Source organism: Chrysemys picta, chromosome 12 (assembly GCF_011386835.1).
Source record: "Chrysemys picta bellii isolate R12L10 chromosome 12, ASM1138683v2, whole genome shotgun sequence".
In the NCBI taxonomy this organism is placed as follows: Eukaryota; Metazoa; Chordata; order Testudines; family Emydidae; genus Chrysemys; species Chrysemys picta.
In genome coordinates this window covers 45,603,831-45,626,518 of record NC_088802.1, presented here as the reverse complement: position 1 = coordinate 45,626,518, position 22,688 = coordinate 45,603,831, and the positions used below count along the sequence as shown (strand labels likewise).

Here is a 22,688-nt window from a genome sequence, read left to right as displayed (position 1 = left end):
TACGATTAAGAGATGTTTACACTGTTTGCTAATGCAGCATTAAAATATGGTCTGAATACAACAGTGACTCTATAAAAATAAGAATTGCATATTGCCACATCTTGTCTTTTCCATTGTTACAGACCACATTTGCTCAGTTTACAAGTACAAATGCGATTTCACAGAAACACAGAAGGCAGAAATAAAAGACTTATTTGATCCTCTCGCCAAAACAGGATTGTTTTCTACAGTACATTTTCTTGTGGTCTTTCTAGTTGGTTTTCAGAAGTCTCAAGTGATGGGGCCACCTGCATTTTTGACCTGAGGAAGTTCTGAGGGGCTATGATGTGCAGCATTAGTGATAACTGTAGAGACCTACATGGTTTTGGCTTAGCTACAAGATGAACATTCAGAATGGCTCACTGAGCAAGAGGGGGCTAGGTTTATTCGACATCACATTTGTTACGTACCATGGCAACTCAGAAGAACACTGCCCTTACCTTCTGCAAGTAAACGAACTTTGAAAATTGCCAGATCTCTAACACATCCTCTCAACTCCTGCCACTCAGTAGAAGTGTCAGAGCCCCATTGCCTTAGGCCCTAAATGCTCTGAAATTAGAACAGTTGCTCCCCTCATTTCTGCATGGTCAAAGTTTTCTACTGGCTGGAACCATTTTTTTGTGAAGAAATTTTATGGGAATAATCCTGGCTTCTCACTTTAAATAGGAACTTTTTAAATATTCATCTGCACTTAAAATATTTTGATACTTCCCCTTTGTCTCAAGGGCTCTGTAAAGTGTCATAAGTCATGTTAGTCTAATTTCAGTTTACCAGATCATTGGTTCCTGTTGGCAAGACAGTTTTCCCAGACATTTTTAACAATGTGCCAACTCAGTCGTGTATTGCTGTCTTCTAGCCACTAATAATGGGCAGCATACAGAACACTTTGAAATGAATGGTTCTGTTGCCTCCTTAGTATTTAAGCATCTTTGGGAAACTCCTTTTCAGTTTGGAAAGCATTAAATACAAAAGTGTGATTGCTTTTCAGTTCATGGTCTCAGTTTTGCACCCACTGAAGTCAATGGAAAAAATCCTGCTAACTTTAACAGATGCATGGTCAGCCCATTGTAATTAATAGTATGAGCCACATAATAGCCTCAATTTCTGCTTTGTCTTGCAATACATTTCTCAACTTATATGATGAGCATAAAGCCTTTTTTACTCTATGAATATTTTGGGTGTTTGCACTCAAGTATAGTATATCCTATGAGATTTCCCTCCCTTATTAATTTACCAGTGGTTCTCCTGAAAAGTCAAGAGGGAAATGAAAGTTCTATCTTCTCTGCTTGCTGCCTCTAAATCAGTCGGTTAGATGGCAATTTATTTATTTAGGCATCTCATCAGCATGCACAAAAAGGAAATGAGTTAGTGGCTGCCTTTGACATAGGATGCATCTTCAGGTAAAATGATCGTGCTGAATATTTTTACCCAATTAAAATTTCACATACTTCAGTGGTTTGCAGCAAGGAACAGATGAGCATAGATAGTGTCTTCTGATGGAATATCTGAATATTTGATCTAACAATGCATTACCGTACCAATTTATATAATCAGGCAGACAGTACTTCACAGACGTATGTTTCCATAAAATTAATGCATTAGCCCAAGAGAGGACTTAATGCAAAAGACTGAGATCACAGTGAAACAGTAAAGTTTGGGGGTCTGTCTTCCCCCCATCCCCAGTGGGGATTTGTATTGGGGTCCCTGAAAGAGTGGCAAATCTCTGGGTATAAGAACCTCTTGGAAACACATAGGGAAAGAACCCAGAAGTGGTAGGAGGAAATTGGCTGTTCAAGGAGAAAGTGACCTGCTCTGGGATGGTAAAATGGTATACAGTATATTGGGGGGGGGGGGAAGAGATGAGGATCGGAGATAGTCTGTGGGTTCCTGGTTGTTTGGGAGGCAGTTAAGGATGAAAAAGCAAGGCAGAGGTATCCCACGTCACACTTGACAAGTACAAGGAGTAGCAAAAGACTACTTTAGCCCCCCAGGTAGCTGCCCTGGACTCCTAGATTGAATGCCCCTGATACACACAGCATGACAGTTGAGGGAGCTCCACCATCACGAACAGACAGGAGGAGAGGAATTGCATCCATGTGCTCACTGATTTGCACAGATGGTTCTTATTTAAAGAACATAGCCCAGTCACTAACTGCATCATCATATTTCCCAGCCAGCAGTAGGGCATTCTCAGTTCAGACCATGCATTTCTGGAAAGTGCTCCCTCTAGTGGTCTACCAAACCCAGGCTGAGTCAGGGTATGGCAGGAGGCTCATTTGGGCAACCTGTATTTTATTTTAAAAACGAAAGAGGATAGAACTTCCTTTGCAACATGGAGTGACCGTTCAGTCACTGGGTTGTTTTAAGGAAGAGGTCTGGATTTTGCTCTTTTGCATGAAGGAGAACGATTCCACTAAAAGCAACTTAAAATGAGAGATTTCAGAGTAGCAGCCGTGTTAGTCTGTATCTGCAAAAAGAAGAACAGGAGTACTTGTGGCACCTTAGAGACTAACAAATTTATTAGAGCATAAGCTTTCGTGGACTACAGCCCACTTCTTCGGATGCATATAGAATGGAACATATATTGAGGAGATATATGAGAAGATATATATATATATATATCTCCTCAATATATGTTCCATTCTATATGCATCCGAAGAAGTGGGCTGTAGTCCACGAAAGCTTATGCTCTAATAAATTTGTTAGTCTCTAAGGTGCCACAAGTACTCCTGTTCTTTTTTTAAAATGAGAGAGCCTACCTTGAGAGGCATGGTCTTCTTCTGGATAGAAATGAGGGTGCCCTTTATTAAACATTGCTCTGACAGAACTGGTCTCTCATGAATAACTGGTTAACTTCAATGCAGAGACTCTTTGATAAGGAGGCTGCATGAATAGCTACTTAGAAGGGAGAGGATGGAGCATCTCTTTGAGAAGGTCAGGTACCACACCCAGGGTAACAAGATAGAAAAAACTCCTCATAGGTGGGATTCATCTATTTTCTTTGATTATATTAAACCCATTTCATTTTTGTTGAAGATTGTACTTTCAGGAAAAGGCTGCAACGGATATTTTTCTCCTGCTGAGCAAGTGACGCCAGCCTGTCTAAACATTCTGCAGTGACAGGTGTATTAGAAATGTAATAGATACTACACACATTAATTAGATGGTACCCAGCTGCTTGCAATGGAAATAGCATACATTGCTAAATAAATGCATATATTAGAGATGGGCCAGGTGAGATGTACCAACAGTGCAGAGGTGGCCGGGAAGGGGAAGAGAATAATTTTGCCACTAGATAGCTGAATGATCAAAAGAATAATTTTCAGTGAGCCAATCTGCAACGGCTGGTGCAAAATGTTCACGCAATACAACTTTACCTCCTGACATTTACATACACGCAGCAAAAAGTGTTGTCCTACGTAGGTTTCTGAAAAAAAGGAAACCTGCAAAGCCACATATTGTCTCCTATAGTGAGGGACCCTACAGAGGGAATAAAGTGCACTTTCTACTGGACACCACCAGCATATATATTACACACACACACACACACACACACACTTCTTACATTTACAGCTCCAAAAGTCTCATAAGCTCTGCAGAGAGGTGTCCCTCTTGCTCACTGGCTTGACTCCAACTAACACCAGATTAAGCAAGCTCTGTCCTCCAGAACTAAACCTTCCCAGTTTCTATATCCTGGGTACTATTGGTTGCTAAGCAACACTTCATAGGCCACAGGCTTTTCCAGACTAATTAACAGATTTCACCTGAGCTTCCAACAGTTGCTAGGCAACAGTCACTGGTATTTTTCCCCTCCCAAACCACTTCCAATCCTAAAAAGACAAAAAGAGAAAAATATTTATCACTGAATAAGTGTCAATTATTCCCTTGCTATTTTTGTCCCCCACCCTCAAGATTAATCAGAAATAAATCGATTTTGAATCCCTGTGCTAGTCTTTAGAGCAGCTCTGTTACATAAATCAAACTCATACCCTCTATAATGGCAGCGATTTTCCTAGGGAGGGAGTGGTGACCAAACAGAAGAACAGTTATGGATAACTGGGTGTGGAGGTGGGCCAGAGATCAGGTGACTCCTGTCTGACCATCTTTAGGCTGCTAAACCTTCTTCTTTGAAAAAGCCTTTCCACTATAAGGCCTGGTCTACACTGGGGGGGGGGGCGGGGTGTCGATGTAAGATACGCAACTTCAGCTACGGGAATACTGTAGCTGAAGTCGAGATATCTTATTCCGACTTAACTCCCATCCTCACGGCGCAGGATCGATGGCCGCGGCTCCCCCGTCAACTCCACTACCGCCACTCGCTCCGGTGGAGTTCCGGAGTCGACGAGGAGCACGTTCGGGGATCGATATATCGCGTCTTAACAAGACACAATATATCGATTCCTGATAAATCGATCGCTACATGGCGATACGGCGGGTAGTCTGGACGTACCCAAAGAATAAACATTCACACCGCTAACACCCCATTGTACTCCTAAACCTCTAGCAACCAACAACAAAAAGTAAATTGATAAGATCTGAACAAGGAAAAAATGCAGAGGGGGAACATTAGCCCCTGCAGAGTTTTAACCCCAAAAAGAAGTACCAGAAACTCCATGAAGTGCTATTGATTTTACATAAAAGGTATTCAGGTACACAATGATGGGCAGCATCAGATAGTTCCCTCTCCAAACCTGAGTGGGGTAAACAACTTCTACATGGGCATCTAAAAAAGGGTGATTGAACACGCAAAATAACATCAATCAGTTGTGAGGATGGATACAACTTTTCACAAATCATTGGGAAACCCTCCAGGATCAGAAACACCTTTGCTCCTGTTTTTAACTCAGAGTAAAAACTCCAAATGTGATACAGGACTTGTATAGGTCAGAGGCCAGCTTAAGTAATACAGCTGATTTCCCTCCTTTAATAGCCAGTCAAGACTGAAGAAAACTAACTATCTTTCAGTAAGTTGGCATGTAATGACTTTTCCTCATATACCATGAAGAGGAGATTGATATAAAAGTCCAGGTAAGAATAAGAATACTACTACTTTGGAGTTGTATAGTGACATTAATCTAAAGATTCTAAAGCACTTTACAACTGGTAGGCAAACACAATTCTCTCCACTTCACATATGGGGAAACTGAGGCATGGGGGAGGTTAAGTGTGTGATGAGTTGGATCACAGAACCCCCCTTGGGAGCTGCCACCTGATGTGCCAAGACTACCTCTGCTCCTGCTTTCCCTGCCAGTTCGGGACCCCAGCACCCTGTCTTGCTGAGCCAGACACGCCCGTCTGCTCCAACACTAACCCAGGGTTTGAATTACTTGCCCCAAAGCTGCAGATTTAACTGAAAGCAGCTTACAGAAGTGTTCCTGTCTTTAACACTCAGATGCCCAACTTCCAATGGGGTCTAAACCCAAATAAATCCGTTTTACCCTGTATAAAGCTTTATACAGGGTAAACTCATAAATTGTTCACCCTCTATAACACGGATAGAGAGATGCACAGCTGTTTGTCCACTCCCAGTATTAATACATACTCTGGGTTAATTAATAAGTAAAAAGTGATTTTATTAAACACAGAAAGTAGGATTTAAGTGGTTCCAAGTAGTAACCGACAGCACAAAGTGAATTACCAAGCAAAATAAAATAAAACACATAAGTTTATGTCTAATACAGTAAGAAACTGAAAACAGATAAGATCTCACCCTCAGAGATGTTTCAATATGTTTCTTTCATAGACTGGACGCCTTCCTACTCTGGGCACAATCCTTTCCCCTGGTACAGCCCTTGTTCCAGCTCAGGTGTAGCTAGGGGGTTCCTCATGATGGCTGCCTCTTTTGTTCTGTTCCACCCACTTATATATCTTTTGCATAAGGCAGGAATCCTTTGTCCCTCTGGGTTCCCACCCCCTCCTTCTCAATGGAAAAGCACCAGGTTAAAGATGGATTCCAGTTCAGGTGACATGATCACATGTCACTGTAAGACTTCATTACCCACTTGCCAGCACACACATATACAGGAAGACTTACAGGTAAAGCAGAGCCATCTGCAGTCAATTGTCCTGATTAATAGGAGTCGTCAAGATTCCAAACCACCAGTAATGGCCCACACGTTGCAGAATTACAATAGGCCCTCAGAGTTATATTTCATATTTCTAGTTTCAGATACAAGAGTGGTACATTTATACAAATAGGATGATCACACTCAGTAGATTATAAGCTTTGTAATGATACCTTACAAAAGACCTTTTGCATGAAGCATATTCCAGTTACATTAGCATATTTTCATAAAATCATATAGAGTGCAATGTCACAAAGTGAGTGGACCAAGATCACAGAGTTTCTCTAGTTTCCCTTGAAAAAGTTGCCATAGCAGTGAAACCCTCATGCAACCCCAGGGCTTGGCCTATGCTGGCCAAACCATGCCGATGATATCCTTAGCGGTGGAAATAAGTCTGGATACAGTGCAACTTCCACAATGATATTATAACTTTACATACTAGGACAGCAAGCAGCAAACATGCACATGTGTGACAGCAAACAATTCTTTGTGTAGCACATATAACTGGTAAAGGTTCTTTTCAGTAGTACTTTGTCAGTAGTACTTTTCTTCCTTTCACCCCATAATTTATCTGCACATCTCTTGCTTTCTGTAACAGAGAGGCCATGCTTCTTGATTGCTTACAATACTTGTAGCATGCATTATGAAGGTCATTTGTTCACTTTCAGACATATTTGGGTTACTCCTGTTTTGACCTTAATTATTTTGTTAAAAAACAAACAAACAAAAAACACCACAGAAAAACCTAATTTCCTTTTTTATCTTAGGCCTGCGTCTACACTGGTGTGTGTGTGGGGGGAATCGATCTAAGTTATGCAACTTCAGCTACGTGAATAACGTAGCTGAAGTCGACGTACTTAGACCTACCCACCGTGGTGTTTTCACTGCAGTGAGTCGACTGCTGCCACACCCCCGTCGACTCCACCTGCGCCTCTTGTGGTGGTGGAGTACAGGAGTCGATGGGAGAGCACTCAGGGATTGATTTATCACGTCTAGACTAGGCACGATAAATCGACCCCCACTGGATCGATCGCTGCCCGCCGATCTAGTGTAGACATACCCCTAGTTGGAGAAAGACAACAACTCCATCTCACCAACAGCAACAGAACTTTAGTTTATATATGTGTATGCTATATATCAAAGCTTACTTTATGTTGAACTCAGATGGTATTCACGCAAGAGTTCTGAAGGAACTCAAATGTGAAATTGCGGAACTACTAACTGTAGTTTGTAACCTATCATTTAAATCAGCTTCTGTACCAAATGACTGGAGGATAGCTAATGCGATGCCAATTTTTAAAAAGAGCTCCAGAGGTGATCCTGGCAATTACAGGCCGGTAAACCTGACTCTAGTCCCAGGCAAACTGGTTGAAACTATAGTAAAGAACAAAATTGTCAGACAAAGATTAACATAATTTGTTGGGGAAGAGTCAGCATGGTTTTTGTAAAGGAAAATCATGCCTCACCAATCTACTAGATTTCTTTGAGGGGGTCAACAAGCAGGTGGACAAGGGGGATCCAATTGATATAATGTACTTAGATTTTCAGAAAGCCTTTGACAAGATCCCTCAGCAAAGGCTCTTAAACAAAGTAAGCTGTCATGGGATAAGAGGGAAGGTCCTCTCATGGATTGTTAACTGGTTAAAAGATAGGAAACAAAGGGTAGGAATAAACAGTCAGTTTTCAGAATGGAGAGAGGTAAATAGTGGTGTCCCCCAGGGTCTGTACTGGAACCAGTCCTCGTCACCATATTCATAAATGATCTGGAAAAGGGGGTAAACAGTGAGGTGGCAAAATTCGCAGATGATCCAAAATTACTAAAGATAGTTAAGTCCCAGGCAGACTGTGAAGAGCTACAAAAGGATCTGTCAAAACTGGGTGACTGGGCAACAAAATGGCAGATGAAATTCAATGTTGATAAATGCAAAGTAACGCACACTGGAAAACATAATTCCAACTATACATAGAAAATGATGGGGTCTAAATCAACTGTTACAACTCAAGAAAGAGATCTTGGAGTCATTGTGGATAGTTCTCTGAAAACATCTACTCAATGTGCAGTGACAGTCAAAAAAGCTAATAGAATGTTGGGAATCATTAAAAAAGGGATAGATAATAAGACAGAAAATATCATATTGCCTCTATATAAATCCATGTTACACCCACATCTTGAATACCATGTGCAGATGTGGTCACCCCATCACAAAAAAGATATATTGGAATTGGAAAAGGTCTAGAAAAGAGCAAAAAAATGATTAGGGGTATGGAATGGCTTCCGTATGAGGAGAGATTAAGAAGACTGGGACTTTTCAGCTTGGAAGAGAGATGACTAAGGGGGTGATTGAGGTCTATAAAATCATGACTGGCGTGAAGAAAGTAAATAAGGAAGTGTTATTTACTCCTTCTCATAACACAAGAACTAGGGGTCACCAAGTGAAATTAATAGGCAGCAGATTTAAAGCAAACAAACCGAAATATTTCTTCACACAACGCACAGTCAACCTGTGGAACACTTTGCCAGAGGATGTTGTGAAGGCCAACACTATAACAGGGTTAAAAAAGAGAACTAGATAAGTTCATGGAGGATAGGTCCATCAATGGCTATTAGCCAGGATGGGCAGGAATAGTGTCCCTAGCCTCTGTTTGCCAGAAGCTGGGAATGAGCGACAAGGAATGGATCACTTGATGATTATCTGTTCTGTTCATTCACTCTGGGGCACCTGGCATTGGCCACTGTCGGAAGACAGGATACTGGGCTAGAAGGACCTTTGGTCTGACTCAGTATGGCCCTTCTTATGTTATCCCATGAGCTTTGGATCAAAGTCTTAATCTCCTAGATGTCATATGTATTTTACAACATTTGGAAATAGCAGTAGCTGAGATACTATGTATTTTAAAGAGAAGAAATGACAGGGTCCTCACCTAGCTCCTTTAAAACTTGACTGATAGGTTTGAGTGTGGGGAATCGGTTTTACAGATAAAATCATGAAAGAAAGCACAAGCCTGCCTTCACCATCAGTGATATTACTGCTAAGCTTACCGCTGCTCAAGATTACAGGTGCAACCAAGGCTATTACTAGGTGGATAAGAGCTTCCTGGAGTAGATAAAATAACATGTCAGGCAAACAACGTAGCCTATAGTGGAGAGGGGTTAAGCTTGGGAACTGATAAGTGTTTTGTAACAAAGTATCTAGAACATAAAATAATGCATGTTAGTCAGTGGGAAGACAACTGCTACCGCATCCTGTTCATGACATAGCAGGTACTAGAAAGTGAGGGTGTGGTTTATGGCTGTTTTCTTACAAATTTAATTTTAATTTTTTGCTCAAAGGGTCTGTAGCATCTCTTATCCAAAGATCTCACTGTGCTTTACAAGCATGAACTGAGCCCCATAAAATCCTGTGTGGTGGATATTTTCTTCTTCATTATACAGCTGAGGAAACGGAGACTAAGAGAGGTTAAGACCTGGATCCACAAAGGGACTTAGGGATCACAGCACTTAACTTTGAGGCACTTAGGAAATCACTGGAACTCAGTGGGACCCACAAAACCTGAGTGAGGCACTTACGTTCCCTAGACAATGAATGGGAAGAAAGAGGAACCTAAGAATGTGATCCACAGAAGCCAATGTGCTAGGCGGGGAACTGCCTAAACTAGCCAATGGGAGATGCCAACAAGAAGAGTGTGTCTTAAGCCTCTCCCTTCCCACAGAGTTAGGCGCTTAAGTCCAGGCTGCAAGGAGGTGCCTAGGTCTGCTGGTGATTCACTACTGGGAGCTCCTCTCCTGGACTCAGAGCACTTAGGCGCCTGTGACGTTTCACTCCATATTCTTTATGAAAATATGTTATGATATGAATATGACATAACTGAGATGTCCTTTATGCCAGATGAGTCTTGTAAGATATCACTGGAAAGGTTATAATTTACTAAATGTGATTATCCAATTTGTATGCCTGTATCATTTCTGTATCTGAAGTTAGAAATATTGACTATGTATCTGTATTTCAACTATGCTACTTTGCGGGACGTCCACTGCTAACACTTCAGGTACAACAATGGAAAAGCCAGACAGGGCTGATGACCCATCAGCGAGGACAATGGACTGGGAAAAGGCTTGGCCTTCCTGCGGACATATTGCCACTGACTCATGGATGCTGTGAAAATATAGAGTCAGGTGGTCTTGTCACCTGATACTAAACATTACCTGGGACTTCTTGTAACTTTGCACTGTAAGGGGAGGAGGGTCAGGTTTGGGAAACAAAGGATTTCCAACCTATGTAAATCCTATATAAGGGTGGGGAGGAAGGCAAATGGGACTCCTCTCCACAGCTGGTTTGCCCAAGAAAAAAAGACTGCCAAAACCACCAGAAGGGAAGGCAAGGGGGGAGGCCAGACTGAGACAGGGGTCCAGTCTGAAAAGAAATATAACTGGAACTCTGAACCACAGAAACTTTGCAACCTGCCTAAAATAACATTTAGGGTAAGAAATTACATTTTGTAACCTGTTTCTTAAGTATATTGAACTTAGCTTGTGTATTTTGCTTTACTTGGTCAGTAATCTGCTTCGTTCTGTCTGTTACCTCTTATATTCACTTAAAATTCACCTTTTGTAGTTTATAAACGTATTGCTTATTTATAATATAACCCAGTTTATGTAATTTCTAACTGGGGAAGGGGAAGAAGAGTTGTGCATATCTCTTTCCATTGAGAAAGGGGGCAAATTTCATAAAACCTTAGTGTTTGTATCCCTTAAAGAGAGTGGGCACCAGAGTGTTGGAGCAAGCCCCTTAGGCTGAATCTTTCCAGAGTAGATCTCTGTCTCTCTGTGCAGCTAGGTGTATCCCTGCCTGTGTTGTTGGCTGGAAGAGGTTTGTGAGCCTAACCCAGCAAGGCCAGATAAAGGGGACCCAGGCTGGCAGAATATAGGCTGATTGAACAGGGGAGGCTCAGTTAAACCCCAGCACATCAGGTGGTATCTCAGAAGGGGGGGGGGTCCAACCTGTCACAACACCTAAGTCATTTCTTGTGAGAATGAGCTAGATGTCTGCCTCACTCCACCCGCCATGGCTGGAGAAGGAGTGGGTAGTGCTGCCCACCTTATAATATTTAGCTCAATGCGTAGAGCACTCACTGGAGATGTGGGAGGGCCAGGTTCAATTCCCTCCTCTCTGCCGGGGGGAGATGGGGAGAAGGGTTTTGAATAGGGGTCTCCCACAACTCTCAAAAGAGTTGCCTAACCACTGAGTTGTGAGATATTCTGATGTGGGTCTCTCTTTCTCCTGTTGAAGCTGTTCCACTCTTGATAAATAATTAAATAGTCATGGGAACAAGGGCTGGACCCTGGGTTTCCCATCTCCCAGATGAGTGCCCTAACAACCAGGCTATAAAGTCATTCTCCATTCTCTCTGGCGTGTCTTAGCTGTGCCAGGCCCTCAAGCCTTCTTCGGCACACACACAGGTAGGGACACATCCAGCTGCAAACGGACACAGAGACACTGAGATCAGCTCTGTGTGGGAGGAATCCACTCAGGGATTCACCCAGCACACATGTGTATACCTCCTTTGGGGCATAAACCCTAAATAATATGGTCTTGTACTGTATAGAAAGATCTGCATAGGGAAAGCTCATAAAAATTCGCCCTCTCCCTCAATGCGGAGAGAGATATGCACAGCTTTTTGCCATCCCACTCCCTCCCCTGGATATGAATTGCACAAACTGGGTGTTGAAATGAACAAGAAATACATTTATTAACTACAAAAGGTAAATTTTAAGTGATTATAAGAGATAGCAAACAGAACAAAGCAGATTACTGAGCAAATAAAACAAAACATGCAAACTACGCTTAATACACTCAAGAAACAGGTTACAAAATGTAATTTCTCACCCTCAGTGTTGTTTTAGGTAAGTTGCAGAGTTTCTGTAGCTTAGAGTTCCAGTTGTTTCTCTTTACAGACTGGACCCCTGTCTCAGGCTACATCTACACTACAGGGGGGGGTCGATTTAAGATATGCAAATTCAGCTACGTGAATAGCGTAGCTGAATTCGACGTATCGCAGCCGACTTACCCCGCTGTAGGGACGGCGGCAAAATTGACCTCTGCGGCTTCCCGTCGACGGCGCTTACTCCCACCTCCGCTGGTGGAGTAAGAGCGTCAATTCGGGGATCAATTGTCACGTCCCGACGGGATGCGATAAATCGATCCCCGAGAGGTCGATTTCTACCCGCCGATTCAGGCAGGTAGTGTAGACCCAGCCTCAGCCTGGACTTAACCCTGCCTTTCCGTCCTGGTGTTTTTAGCAGTCTCCCTTCCTGGGCAGACAATGGAGGAGAGTCAAGATTAACCCCCCCACACACACACACACACACACACACACACCAGTGGAAAAGTATCAGCAAGTTAAGAAATTGTCCTGCTGTGTCATTGCAGCACCCCAGTAAACTTCTCAGGAAGGAGTGAGATTAGCATTTTCAAAGTTCTATTCTTCTCCTTAATGGCTCATCCTGACTCTTTGCCTACTGTCTGGTGGGCATTTCCCAGGTGAAAACACAGTTATAATTGTTACATAGTTAATATTCCTAACTCCAGATACAGAAACGATACATGCATACAAGTTGGATAAACACAGTCAGCAAATCATATCCTTTCCAACGTTATCTCACATGACCCATCTTGCATAAGACATATCTTAGTTATGCCATATTCATATCATAATATTTGTATGAAGAATATGGAGTGTGACGTCACACATCTATAAAGGAACAAACCAAAACCACTACAGGCTTAAAATGAGGCTAGAGAGGGTTGGAATTTAGGTCCAGGTCTCAGTATTCCAGCTTGGCCCCATGTCCACCACTTATTAGTCTCAAAGAGATCTGGGAAAATATGGTTGTTTCAGATAAGCAGCCAAAGAGAATTGAAGCTCCAAATGAGAACTGAATGAACAACACATATGGTTTTTAAACTGTTGATTAGCCTCTCTGAAAATAAAAACCCCGCTCTTACTAAGGCAATCTTTTCCCAGCATTACACATAACACTAACTAAAAACTTCAGCATTCAGAGATTTTAAATATATATAAATATTTTTCTAATGCAAAAATTAATATTTCATGTGGATGCAATGGCTTACTGGTAATTCCAGTTACTCAGTTCATTCATACCTGGATATCATTCGCTAGAATTTTAAACAAATAACTTCCCCTTTTTTAAATGAAACTTTATGGCCTTGGATAGAGTTATTGCAAAGAAAGCAAAGATGATGCAATATAGCAATGACACAGTAGTTTAAACCTTCACTCTCACTTAAATACATTTGAACTGTGAAACACACTTTAAAAACCCACTGTATCTCTCTATTCTGTGTGTTCTCTTTGTGATGAATTCTTTTGTTTGGTGAGCAGAGTCCTTGACTAATAAAATGTTAAGTGCTAAAGGGGTGAGGGAAAGGAGGATGTAGATGTTGATCTGTGAAAACAATTAACTATACAGAGATGCTAATACATTTGTTTTTAGAAAAAACAGTTATAATACCACGAGACCCTTTGCTCACAAAGGGGCCCGTCCTGCAAAATGCTCTTAGAGATGCTGATTACCTCCCATTCCTGTTAATTTCAATGAGAGGGGAGAGAATGCAGCACCGCTCAGGATTATGCTAAGAGCATTATATGCATGTTGCATAATATCTATGCGGAGTGTGTGCACCTGAATTACGAAGCACAAGGAAGACATAGGTTAGAAACTTTCCACATACTGAAGTCCGGTGCTGGAGGAGGGAGGTTGCTCAGTGATGTTTTCAATTTGTTTGCGATGAGCTTTTGTAGGGCAAAGTTAAGCTACTGTTTTGCAAGTCTTACCCACTATTAGTGCTTTTCCCCTCAACTTTTAAAATGGTTTATCCATGCATATGAGCTTTTACCAGACAACAAAAAATTCAATCCCCAAAAGCCATTCCAAACTGTCTGTTGATTAGCTAGATACTTGCCTTGCTATCACAAACACATTAAGTCTGTTATGTTACCTGTCAGCTCTAACAGTGTGAATCTTTTGAAGACACTGTAACGGATAACATAAGTCTGCACATCACAGATCTTTCAGACTTCACAGTAGGATTAACTATGACACAGCTTAAGGTCTCCTATAATGTAAATCTCAGTCCCCACCAGTTAAACAGCATTGACACGTACAGTCTTGGTATGTCTGAACCTCCTAAAAAGTTTTAATCTCTTCCCAAAACAGTCACCTGCCACACACCCTTAATTCGCTCCATCCACCTGGTTATTGGTATCAGTGCACTGGGTTTCTTGAGACAGATTTTGCTACTGGATGGTGTGAAGCTGGCAGGCCAGATGCCAGATCTTGCCCAGGCTGTGGGCATTAGCTAAGAACTGACAGACTCATAACTAGAGACCAGGCCAGTTCACCTATATGTTACCCATTTTGAGAAAAAACTATTCGTCTTATAAGACTGTATTTGGTGTTTAAATTCTATGAAGTGCTTATAAATTGTTGTATACATTAGCCTCACTTGTGATATTGGTATTCCATGCTATCAGAAAATCTGTGAGTTTTGCTTTATAACTTTTGAGAATGTTTGCTCTGAATCTGCGAACCCAAACATGGGAATCATTCCCACCCCCCATCCAATCCAGAAGGACTATCAAAGTCAGATGGGCCATCAAGGAACATCGCAATACAAAAGATTGGTTAATGGCCCTTGGAAATGCTATGTGCAAGGAAGCTCATCCTGTGGACTTGGAAGCTGAATGAAGGAAATAAACAAAAGTTTTATTAAACAGAAAACTGAGCAAGAAAACCCTCATCTGGAAGGCGAGGTGTGAAAAGATAGGTCAGATTCTATGATGCATTCAGTTCTTGATCTCTCTGCGGTGACTGCCAAAAAGGTGGCCACTCATAGTGATGATTTTGCTCACTGGGGAATGGACCCAAGCCAAACCCAACCCAGAAAGCCAAATAGCTCTCACAATGGTGGTTACTTTCAGTCACTTCTGACCTGAGCTGCAGTCAAACTGGTGGTGAAGAGATGAAAGGTTATCATCAAATTTACAGAATTTTTTACAGATGCATAAAAAAGTCAAAATTTTGCCATATTACTTATTTTTATATATATATATGCACAAAAATAGGGATAATTGAAAATTTCATAAAACTTTAAAAATACTTTTTCAATGTTCAACTTTCAACAGAAAAAAGCACTTGTTTATTCCATTAACTTTTTTCCCCCCTCTTCAATTTCTCGTTTTTCTGTGTGTATTTTGTATTGTCTGTATGTGATTTTTTATTTCTAAGTAAAACTGCTGAGACATCCTGATTTTCAAAGGGTAGGTGCTTAGCACTTTCTGAAATCTGGCTCCTTTATGGTGTCCCAAGCTGGATTCTTAAAAACGGAGTGTGATGGGGGTTCTGTGCACCACGCCGAGCCGGGCCGCCTCCGTTGGCCCAGTTCGGGGGTGGTACACCCCGTCACCCAGTTGTCAGGATTTCCTGCTAATTCAGGGAGTTGCAGCAAGGTAGGCTCTGGTGCCCTGGCGGGGCCACGTAAACAAACAGTCCATAGTTCCTGGGCCTCCAGGCTGGGACCGACAACCACAACTGGAGTTCTGGCCCCCTGAATGGGACAGAACAACTATGAGTCTGTATCCCCTGGGCAGGGCAGAACAAACAAGCGGTCTAAGCCCCTAAGCGTCCTGGCTGGGGCAGGTAGTAGTGGAATCGGCCCCCTGGGTAGAACAAAACAGCAGTCTGTAGCCCATGTGCACGGCAGAACAAACAGTCTATGGCCTCTAAGCCTCTGGGCTGGGATGTAGAGCAGACAGTAGCCAGGCCTAGGGTATGGTAGGGGAACCCAGCCCCACTCTCTCCACTGGGTTCTGACCCAGGGCCCGATGAAGCCAGGGAACTCCCCATTAGGGGTTCAGGCATCAGCTTCTACTACCTTCCTTGGATCACTTCCTACCACAAGTTGTGTCCTGGGCATCTCCTCAGCCAGTGCCAGCAGCTTGTCTTCCCCATCAGTCTCTGCAGTCAGCGAGTCGTCCACAGCATAGTCCAGGTCCTCGGGCTCTACCACCTGGAGCATTACTAGCACCTCTACAGGAACCTGCAGTACACATCCTTCCTCCTCCGCAGCTAGCCCCAACTGAGCTGGGCTGTTGCCTTTTATCCGGCTCTGCCACCTCGAGCATGCACAGCAGGGGACAGGAGGCGTAGCATCCTCAGTCCACAGTGATTGGTCCATCCCCGTTGGGCCAGTGCGGGGTGGGTACACCCTGTCACACTGAGGTATCCAAAATCATTCATCACTTAAAGCCTTCGGGCCAGGTGTCCATACTCATACATATGTAGATGTCTATATTCTCTCTTTGATATCAACCATCACGTGTTGACTCATTTGCGAGCCTGCTCTTTGCTTTGTGTCCACCTCATATTATCAAAGCCTCGCTAGATCAGGAACACTGGATGGGATGCCCCTTTGGTTTTATTTTATCAGCATTCATTTTCCATCTGAATTTAATTACCATTAGTTAAATCGCACGATGAAGGCGCTAGTCACAACTCGATAGTTAAAGCTGAAATGGAGTTTAAATTCCTGTTTTTCTCTACAGCTCAGGTAGCTTTTCCATGTGAAATGGAAATTGTACAGTGCTAGTTTTTATGCCCTTTGAATATTCTGTGGCTTTTTTTGTTTGGTTTCTTTTTTTTTGGTTGTATTTTTTTAATACTAAGTTTCTGAAATCTGTCTGTGGTTGAAATTTGTCCATGACAATCCAACCTTTTTTGGTTGACTGATGTCTTTTGACCCACTTGGAGACTGGAGTGGGATTCTGCAATTCAATCAAAGAGAAGTGCAGAAGGGGGGCTCTCAATTGAAAGGATGTACACATAAAGGATTGGGAAAGGGTCTAAAAAAGGGCAACGTAACCATGGTCCCTGGCATATGTACTGTAAGGTAGTTTAACTTTTCATTTCCTTGGTTACATGTCAGGTATATTCTGTGTAGCAACGTTAACTGTTTAACAGCAAAGTTTTTTGTATTAAGTCTCTAGAGTTCTGTGTAAATGACGTCTAATACTGTTTGTGGACCCAAATTTGCCCTGACCACAAGAGACTACTTGCAACCTATCTAGAAGCAACAGGCCCTTAACAGTCTCTGTTAAATCCACCTTCCTCTCAGACTCACAGCATACAGTGAAGCTGACAGTTCATCAAGATTTGGCAGGGAGCACTTAGACTGCTCCTGTAGTGGAAGGCAAAAAGTACAGACTCCATTTTCATGAGATTAAAGTTTTATATGTTGAAGGGAGACTTGGGCTCCTTACTAGTGTGAAGAAATAATAAAACATGAATTACAGTTGGAGAACATTATGTTCTAGAATGTTATGGAACACTCTGGGATTTACAAGTTACGACGGATGAATAGTGAGGTAAGATTGATTTGTTTTTTTCCCAGGTAGCTTCAAATCATCATTATAAAAGCCCAGTAAAGGCTGCTTTTTTGGGTTGAAGAATCCAAGCAGAGATTTCTTATCAGTCTTATCAGGCTAACTGTGAATGAAAATCTTGCATGCTGTAGCTATTCTAGTAATTATGCAATTAAAGAAAAACATAGTCCTTTCAATTATTATGATTTTAATACTGTGCGCCTGTGGATGTTGCTGATCCTCACTCTCTGCTCTGAAATTCTTCCCCAGGGCTGACATGCTCACAATTTTCAGTACAATACCTGGGACTGTAACCACTTAAATTTCATAATAGCAACTACAAATTGTAACAGTTAAATCCTCTCCCTGCTTTACTAAACCAGCTAAATCTCCCAGCATCCCTGGCAAGGACTACATTCACTTCCCAGTTCCAGGCAGTCATTGCCAGGGGGTTTGTGGAGCTAATAGAAAGTGCTGTACCAAAGATGAAGAGAAGGATTTTGGCCTCTGGGGGAGCAAGGCCTGTAGGAACCTGTAGTGTACCTCCTTCTTGGACCAGCACTCCTAACTGAGGCCCGGTCTACATCAAAAGGTTAGGTTGACCCACCTATGTTGCTCAGGAGTATGAAAAATCCACATTCTTGAGCAACCTAGTTATGCTGATCTAAAGCCCAATTTAGACAGCACTAGGTTGACAGAAGAACTCTTCATCAACCTAGCTTCTGGCTCTTGGGGAGGTGGATTACCTATGCCAATGGGAGAACCTCTCCGATCAGCATAGGTAGTATCTACGCTGAAGTACTGCAGTTGCATCGCTATAGCGTTTCAAGTGTAGACAAGCCCTTAACCTGCCTCTCCCTTTGCTGTTGATTTCTAAGTGGACCGTGGCCACAGGAACCAGGAAAAGCCAAAAACTGAAGAAAAAAATGTTTTCTGGTTTTCTTGAACATTTTTCAGATTTTGTTTCATGAAAAATTTTCAAACAAAATTTGTTTTGAAAATGTTCCCATAACAAAACATTTTTTGAACCAGCTCTAAATAGAAGGCTTACACGAGCTGTGCAGTTCTGGTTAAATGGTCAGCAGAAGGCAGTGGTACACAGACACTAACAAGCAAGGGCAAGAATTAAAAGAGAACTGGATAAATTCATGGTGGTTAAATCCATTAATGGCTATTAGCCACGAAGGGTAAGGAATGGTGTCTTGTTTGTCAGAGGATGGAGATGGATGGCAGAAGACAGTTCACTTGATCATTGCCTGTTCGGTCTAGTCCCTCTGGGGCACCTGGCATTGGCCACTGTCGGTAGACAGGAAACTGGGCTAGATGGACCTTTGGTCTGACCCGGTACGGCCATTATGTTCTTATGAGTTAATAAAATATATGTCAGAGCAGTTCTGAAGTATTTTGTGGTCACTTAGCCACAGGGTAGGTCACTCCCCAAAATGGTTAAAGCCAGGTGGTAGCCTAGGTTCACAGCTGCGTATCCTTTCAGTGCAGTACTAATTCCTTTCCTCCCAATAGGAAGATACAGTGCAACACTAAGAGTTACACCATAACACGTCTATTAGATTTACAACTTATTTTAATTTTGTGAGCAGGTAGAGGGAGGAGGGTGTGTGTGTGTGTGTGTGTGTGTGTGAGCGCGCCCTGTAGATCTTCTATTCTTACTTTAGTCCACTTGGTTTCTGACGCTGTAGCTCACTGGGGGGGTGAATATATTGTTTCAGATCCCTGAATCAAAGTTATCATATTACTATGAGGCTAAAAAGCTGATTATTAATTGCCAGATTGACTTCGTTTAACCTCCTTCCTCATGCATCCTCCCCCCAACTAAAAACAAACAAAAACACCTCCTTTAGCAAATGACTCAGCTCTCTGGACAGTAAATTGGCTCCATTAATAAGAAAACCGGGGAGTCTGCCATGAGGTTTACCCCATTTATCCTGCTGCGGAGGGGGAAAATAGCTTTGACCATCTGGTCATACACCCTTCTCTATTTTGTACAGACCAATGACATTTTGAGAGACAATATGCCCCATAAAATATAAAAGAATTGTATCTAATGAATAAATATCTGTGATTCGTTTTAAATGACCAACAGGGTAGAGAAAGAAAAACCTTTAGAAGGTCTTCGATTAGGTGAATGATTTCATAAATGGTAACACCTGGACTGCAGGATTTTTGCCAACAAGTCATTTACACGTCAAGTCATTATTTTCCCGTCATCTGCATTAATGCTTCTGCATACACTTTTTTTTAAGTGTGTCAGAGAGAAAGCCAAAGATTAATAACTCAAATAGCATAGAGCACTATCAATAATATGAATGACACCGAGCGAAGGCGGCATGCTTCTGCATAAATGCATTTAATCTGAAATCCACATCTTTCATGTGCACTGTTGATATTAGTGTGTTTATATAGACCAAAGCTTGTTCATTTATGCTACCAAGACATTTCATGATTGCAGATATGTTAACCATAAACTAGCTATTAGCAATCCAACCTGAGTCAAAAGTCAGCTGGGACTGGTAAGAAGGAAAAATTAGACAGTCTTAAAAAAAAAAAAGACAATTAAACTTTCCTAAGACTTCTTGAGGTCCTATATATTGTGTCTGAAGGAGAATTGCCATTTAGCAATATCAAGGCATTCATTAAACATTTCAGTGATTAATAGGAATTTATAATCACTGTTTCAGAGGAAGATTGGACAATAGCTGTCACATCATTTATACTGAAGTGCCTTTCTATGAGTCAAACTTCTTTAAGAATGAGGTTTTCACTACAATGAGATTTAAATAAAGTCTGTTAGACAGCCATATTTAATGAGGGTTTTTTCCTCCTTATATTCATAACGATAGCTAGATTAGGAGAGAAGGATAGTCCAGTGGTTAGGAGACTAGCATGGGACTTCGGAGAGTCGGGTATAATAGCCTGCTCCACCAGATACTTTGGGCAAGTCACTTAGCCTTTCTATTCCCCATCTGTAAAATGAAGATAATAGCACTTCCTACCTCACAGAGATATTGCTCGGAGAAACTCATTAAAGCTTGTGAGCTGCTCAGATACTATGGTGGCAGTGGCAGGGGCCATATAAGTACCTAAATAGAGAGCATTAGTTGTTATCTCTCAGATGCCTATATAGCAATTAGGCCACAGACATGTAATTGACACCTGCAAGAAAGTAGTTACAGCTAAAGGAGTCTATCCTTAGAGGATGGTCTTATGGTTAAAAAACTGGGCTAGGAATAATTAGATCTGGGTTCAAATCTTGTGTCCATCACAAATGTCTTTTGTGACTTTGGACAAACACACTCTCTGTATCTCAATTTCCCGCCTATAAAAATAGGGTGATAATACTTCCTGTCTCAAGAGCGGTGTTTTGAGGATATGTTCATTGATAATGGTCAAGCACTCAGCTCTTATCTTTGCAGTTTCACAGACAAGTCTATAAACAGATAACAATACTTTTTTCCACAAACACTTGTGCTGTATATTCCAGATTTCTCCATTGGAAGGAGGAGTGTAGGGAAATCCCAATCACTATAGGTCTCAATATACCCTAGGTTTGCTGTGAGTCTGCAATGGATGCTGCTTTGATATGCCAGTCTCAAAATGAATATTACCCCATCCTTCTATTTTTATTGAAATGTCTTGGCATACCTATGATTTCATTAATATCTCTAATTTTAATGATAGGAAATTCATAGGGAGAGAGCACTGTTTATTCAACAAGATGTGACTGGATTGTTTGTTCAATAAGAAAAATTAAATTATATAACTGGTACTTTATTCCAATCATAAGAGACATTGACTTTAAGAAGCTAACCCATCTTTCCTTATTTTTTCACAGCCAAAGAAAACCTTATCCAAATGGAACTTTAATAAAACCCCTAAAACGTGCAAATGTAGACTTAAAAGTGAAAACTGGATTTCTCTATCCTCCTTACAAAGATTTAGATGCAGCTGTTAGAGGCAAGTATTCTCTGTATATTGTATCTTATGGATTTTTGTAACTAATTCAGTAATTGATATCATGGCAAAAATTTTCACAGTTCAGTTTCTTTCAAAACCATGTTTTTAATTAAGAACTAGACGTACAACAAACATGCTCTGTTTTTCTTGTATTTCAGTGTTGACTAAATGTCGCCAAAGTTATACAAGAAATTTTTTAAAATGCTATTTGTGTTTTTGAAGGCACTTTTCCATTGTAGCATGCAGATGATCAGTGTTTGTGGTGTTCATAACCTGTTAATATGAAGATTATTTAAAAAAATTAAAATGTCTTTTCATAAGAAGCTTGCATATGATTTTAACTAATTGTCCTGATGTCACTCCAGAAGGCAAACATCATTTCTATTCTTGAGTTAGTTGCTTCCAGATCATGGCTAGAACTGTCCTTGTTTGGCATTAGGACAATATCTTTCATATTGTTTTCCTGGTCAATTTCATTCTAGTGATTTTTTTTTTTTAGCTAAACTAGGATAAGGATAGGGTATTCTTGCTCAGATACTAGAAGGACTCTACCATAATTAAAGCAACAAATTCATCTTTTGTATTCATAACTTGCAATTGCCGGGAAGAGGAGTATTAAATTTCAAAGCATGCCAATCTCAGACTGATTTTCTTTTCAAAACACAGAACTGGAAACTGACTGATAAAGAAGCACATGTTGTACAATGCAGATTCCTATGAGAAGGAAGCTGCCTTTATAATGTGTCCAATAAAGCACCAGAACAGTGTTGATACAGGACTTTTAGGGGCACATTTTCAGCCTGGGAATTACACAAAGTAAAACTATTTCCCCATGCTAATTTTCCCCCTACTGTTACTCACACCTTGTCAACTGTTGGAAATGGGCCATCCTGATTATCACTACAAACATTTTTCCCCTCCTGCTAATAGCTCACCTTTAATTGATTAGTCTCGTTATAGCTGGTATGGCAACACCCATTTTTTCATGTTCTCTGTGTGTATATATATATATATATATCTTCCTACCGTATTTTCCACTGCATGATCCGATGAAGTGGGTTTTAGCCCACAAAAGCTTATGCCCAAATAAATGTTAGTCTCTAAGGTGCCACAAGTACTCCTCGTTCTTTTTGCTGATACAGACTAACACGGCTACCACTCTGAAACCTGACT

General features: G+C 41.4%; 1 long non-coding RNA gene across 1 annotated transcript in view; it reads right to left on the bottom strand.

Moving 5' to 3' along the window:
- Nucleotides 1–22,688, bottom strand: part of LOC135974504 (uncharacterized) — a 142,755-nt gene that overhangs the window by 63,543 nt on the left and 56,524 nt on the right. The window lies entirely within an intron of this gene.